Here is a 6,021-nt window from a genome sequence, read left to right as displayed (position 1 = left end):
AGTTCATTTCTCCTCGCACGAACAAAATATTGAATGAAATGGTAGAGGAAAAATTACATGACTACAATTTATTTTATTTATACTTTTATTCGTATAAATATATGAATGCCTTTAGTACACATCCATTGAAAAACGGCTTCTGACTACAGGCATTTTCAGATGTCAGGATTTGTTTCCGAAAGCTGTTCACTTGGTGTGTGTGTGGGCTGTGTGCATGGTTGAATTCCACTACACACTGGCAAGTTGAAAACATGAGTATTGTTGTATTGGCCCATATTAAAAATGAATCTTATAAAAAAAGAAGTGAACATGCTTGATGAAGGAGGACAATGTTATTATGATCTACAGATGGAGAAAATGCTTTGTTCCAAATCTGGTGCAATGCATCAGCCAGCTAGGTCTATATGTTATGTTGTTGTGGTGAAGCTTTTGTGACGTCACTGTGGAATTCACACACACACACACACACACACACACGCACACACACACACACACACACACACACACACACACCTTTATTTGGATGTGTTTGTGTTGGTCATTGGGTGACTTAACTCTTTACACCCAAATGGAGCCGACCAGGCGAAGGCAGGTTAATGGCAGACTGAACAACGTTGATGTGTGTATTTTCTATCATTTCTGATATTCAGAGCTCATCTGTAAAAGAGAACCTGGTCTCAGTATGACTCCCTGATAAAATAAATGTTAAATAACATAACAACAGACTCACTGTGGGTTCCACTGACGAGCTCTCTCGGTAACAGATAAGTCTATATGATTCTGACAGCACAAAGTTATCATAGAGAATGGTTAAGATGATCATCACACACGTACTCACTATTGTGTATTTATTATTACTTATCTATTATTTCTCTTTCTCTCTACATTGTTGGGAAGGGCCCGTAAGCATTTCACTGTTAGTCTATACCTGTTGTTTTCCAAGCATGTGACAAATAAAATGTGATTTGTTTTGACTCTTGCACCTACAGTAGGTCTGGGGGTAGAGGATAAGCATGATATTATTTACAATCACTACACTCACTGTTTTATGCCAATTAATACATTACATCAGCAGGCTTGAATGAAACAATGTGTGGATATTTCATATTTAATATTTTCTCTGAACGGGAGCTTGTTTGTTGGAAGGTTTGATATATTTGATGGAGAGTCTGTGTGTGTTCCAAGTAAGTTGCATCATGAAATATGTTGTATTTGGTTGAGAAAGCGAGTGAGGTACACATATACACACACACACACCCGATATGCACCTGCTTGTGATAAAAATCAGGTTATGTCATGAGATGAGTTTCCATGGTAACAGTAACAGAGTGATAGCCTTTTACAGGCATTGTCACAGAGTGATAGCCCTTTACAGGCATTGTCACAGAGTGATAGCCCTTTACAGCCATTGTCACAGAATGATAGCCCTTTACAGGCATTGTCACAGAGTGATAGCCCTTTACAGCCATTATTACAGAGCGATATACCTTTACAGGCATTATTACAGAGCGATATACCATTACAGGCATTGTCACAGAGTGATAGCCCTTTACAGGCAGTATTACAGAGTGATAGCCCTTTACAGGTATTGTTACAGAGCGACATACATTTACAGGCAGTATTACAGAGTGATAGTCCTTTACAGGCAGTATTACAGAGTGATAACACTTTACAGGCAGTATTACAGATTGATAGCCCTTTACAGGCATTATTACCGAGCAATATACCTTTACAGGCATTATTACAGAGTGAAATACCATTACAGGCATTGTTACAGAGCGATATACCTTTACAGGTATTGTTGCAGAGCGATATACCTTTACAGGCAGTATTACAGAGTGATAACCCTTAACAGGCATTATTACAGAGCGATATACCTTTACAGGCATTATTACAGAGTGATAGCCCTTTACAGGTGTTGTTACAGAGCGATATACCTTTACAGGTATTATTACAGAGTGATAACCCTTTACAGGTATTATTACAGAGTGATAACCCTTTACAGGCATTATTACAGAGTCATAGCCCTTTACAGGCATTATTACAGAGTGATAACCCTTTACAGTTATTATTACAGAGTGATAACCCTTTACAGGCATTATTACAGAGTCATAGCCCTTTACAGGCATTATTACAGTGATAGCCCTTTACAGGCATTATTACAGAGTGATAGCCCTTTACAGGCATTATTACAGAGTGATAGCACTTTACAGATATTATTACAGAGTGATAACCCTTTACAGTTATTATTACAGAGTGATAACCCTTTACAGGCATTATTACAGAGTCATAGCCCTTTACAGGCATTATTACAGAGTGATAGCCCTTTACAGGCATTATTACAGAGTGATAGCCCTTTACAGATATTATTACAGAGTGATAACCCTTTACAGATATTATTACAGAGTGATAACCCTTTACAGGTATTATTACAGAGTGATAACCCTTTACAGGCATTATTACAGAGTGATAACACTTTACAGGCATTATTACAGAGTGATAACCCTTTACAGGTATTATTACATAGTGATAACCCTTTACAGGTATTATTACAGAGTGATAGCCCTTTACAGATATTATTACAGAGTGATAACCCTTTACAGGCATTATTACAGAGTGATAACCCTTTACAGGTATTATTACAGAGTGATAACCCTTTACAGGCATTATTACAGAGTGATAACCCTTTACAGGTATTATTACAGAGTGATAACCCTTTACAGGCATTATTACAGAGTGATAACCCTTTACAGGCATTATTACAGAGTGATAACCCTTTACAGGTATTATTACAGAGTGATAGCCCTTTACAGATATTATTACAGAGTGATAGCCCTTTACAGGTATTATTACAGAGTGATAACCCTTTACAGGCATTATTACAGAGTGATAACCCTTTACAGGTATTATTACAGAGTGATAACCCTTTACAGATATTATTACAGAGTGATAACCCTTTACAGGTATTATTACAGAGTGATAACCCTTTACAGGCATTATTACAGAGTGATAACCCTTTACAGGCATTATTACATAGTGATAACCCTTTACAGGTATTATTACAGAGTGATAGCCCTTTACAGGTATTATTACAGAGTGATAACCCTTTACAGGCATTATTACAGAGTGATAACCCTTTACAGGTATTATTACAGAGTGATAGCCCTTTACAGATATTATTACAGAGTGATAGCCCTTTACAGGTATTATTACAGAGTGATAACCCTTTACAGGCATTATTACAGAGTGATAACCCTTTACAGGTATTATTACAGAGTGATAACCCTTTACAGATATTATTACAGAGTGATAACCCTTTACAGGTATTATTACAGAGTGATAACCCTTTACAGGCATTATTACAGAGTGATAACCCTTTACAGGCATTATTACAGAGTGATAACCCTTTACAGGTATTATTACAGAGTGATAACCCTTTACAGGCATTATTACAGAGTGATAACCCTTTACAGGTATTATTACAGAGTGATAACCCTTTACAGGCATTATTACAGAGTGATAACCCTTTACAGGTATTATTACAGAGTGATAACCCTTTACAGGCATTATTACAGAGTGATAACCCTTTACAGGTATTATTACAGAGTGATAACCCTTTACAGGCATTATTACAGAGTGATAACCCTTTACAGGCATTATTACAGAGTGATAACCCTTTACAGGTATTATTACAGAGTGATAACCCTTTACAGGCATTATTACAGAGTGATAACCCTTTACAGGTATTATTACAGAGTGATAACCCTTTACAGGCATTATTACAGAGTGATAACCCTTTACAGGCATTATTACAGAGTGATAACCCTTTACAGGCATTATTACAGAGTGATAACCCTTTACAGATATTATTACAGAGTGATAACCCTTTACAGGCATTATTACAGAGTGATAACCCTTTACAGGCATTATTACAGAGTGATAACCCTTTACAGATATTATTACAGAGTGATAACCCTTTACAGGTATTATTACAGAGTGATAACCCTTTACAGGCATTATTACAGAGTGATAACCCTTTACAGATATTATTACAGAGTGATAACCCTTTACAGGCATTATTACAGAGTGATAACCCTTTACAGATATTATTACAGAGTGATAACCCTTTACAGGCATTATTACAGAGTGATAACCCTTTACAGATATTATTACAGAGTGATAACCCTTTACAGGCATTATTACAGAGTGATAACCCTTTACAGATATTATTACAGAGTGATAACCCTTTACATGTATTATTACAGAGTGATAACCCTTTACAGGCATTATTACAGAGTGATAACCCTTTACAGGCATTATTACAGAGTGATAACCCTTTACAGACATTATTACAGAGTGATAACCCTTTACAGGTATTATTACAGAGTGATAACCCTTTACAGGCATTATTACAGAGTGATAACCCTTTACAGGCATTGTTATAGAGGAAGAGGAATATTTAATATGTATAATAGAGTGAACAGAAACACACACAATCCTATTCTCTTCCCATACACACAAAAATAGCCCAAAATAAAATTACAGTTCATGTTGTGTAAACAGGATTATAAACTGGGTGGTTCAAGCCCTGAATACTGATTGGCTAACAGCAGTGATATACAACTCACTGCCTTCCTGAAGACAAACAATGTATACGAAATGCTTCAGTCTGGTTTTAGTGGATGGCTGCAAACTTTCTACTTTTAAACTCGGACAAAACAGAGATGCTTGTTCTAGGTCCCAAGAAACAAAGAGATCTTCTGTTGAATCTGACAATTAATCTTAATGGTTGTACAGTCGTCTCAAATAAAACTGTGAAGGACCTCGGCGTTACTCTGGACCCCGATCTCTCTTTTGAAGAACATATCAAGACCATTTCAAGGACAGCTTTTTTCCATCTACGTAACATTGCAAAAATCTGAAACTTTCTGTCCAAAAATGATGCAGAAAAATTAATCCATGCTTTTGTCACTTCTAGGTTAGACTACTGCAATGCTCTACTTTCCGGCTACCCGGATAAAGCACTAAATAAACTTCAGTTAGTGCTAAATACGGCTGCTAGAATCCTGACTAGAACCAAAAAATTTGATCATATTACTCCAGTGCTAGCCTCCCTACACTGGCTTCCTGTCAAAGCAAGGGCTGATTTCAAGGTTTTACTGCTAACCTACAAAGCATTACATGGGCTTGCTCCTACCTATCTCTCTGATTTGGTCCTGCCGTACATACCTACACGTACGCTACGGTCACAAGAGGCAGGCCTCCTAATTGTCCCTAGAATTTCTAAGCAAACAGCTGGAGGCAGGGCTTTCTCCTATAGAGCTCCATTTTTATGGAACGGTCTGCCTACCCATGTCAGAGACGCAAACTCGGTCTCAACCTTTAAGTCTCTACTGAAGACTCATCTCTTCAGTGGGTCATATGATTGAGTGTAGTCTGGCCCAGGAGTGGGAGGGTGAACGGAAAGGCTCTGGAGCAACGAACCGCCCTTGCTGTCTCTGCCTGGCCGGTTCCCCTCTTTCCACTGGGATTCTCTGCCTGGCCGGTTCCCCTCTTTCCACTGGGATTCTCTGCCTCTAACCCTATTACAGGGGCTGGCTTACTGGGGCTCTCTCATGCCGTCCCTGGAGGGGGTGCGTCACCTGAGTGGGTTGATCCACTGATGTGGTCATCCTGTCTGGGTTGGCGCCCCCCCCATGCCCCAGGACTACCTGACATGATGACTCCTTGCTGTCCCCAGTCCACCTGGCCGTGCTGCTGCTCCAGTTTAAACTGTTCTGCCTTATTATTATTCGACCATGCTGGTCATTTATGAACATTTGAACATCTTGGCCATGTTCTGTTATAATCTCCACCCAGCACAGCCAGAAGAGGACTGGCCATCCCACATATGCTCTCTCTAATTCTCTCTTTCTTTCTCTCTCTCGGAGGACCTGAGCCCTAGGACCATGCCCCAGGAATACCTGATATGATGACTCCTTGCTGTCCCCAGTCCACCCGACTGTGCTGCTGCTCCAGTTT

General features: G+C 38.9%; 1 protein-coding gene across 4 annotated transcripts in view; it reads left to right on the top strand.

Moving 5' to 3' along the window:
- Positions 1–6,021, top strand: part of LOC110530665 (dynein, cytoplasmic 1, intermediate chain 2a) — a 30,857-nt gene that overhangs the window by 98 nt on the left and 24,738 nt on the right. The window lies entirely within an intron of this gene.

The sequence above is a fragment of the Oncorhynchus mykiss genome, chromosome 8, assembly GCF_057628025.1.
Source record: "Oncorhynchus mykiss isolate SJ-2025 chromosome 8, ASM5762802v1, whole genome shotgun sequence".
NCBI classification, from domain to species: Eukaryota; Metazoa; Chordata; class Actinopteri; order Salmoniformes; family Salmonidae; genus Oncorhynchus; species Oncorhynchus mykiss.
The sequence above is the reverse complement of the archived record's forward strand: the minus strand, read 5'-3'. Positions and strand labels throughout refer to the sequence as shown.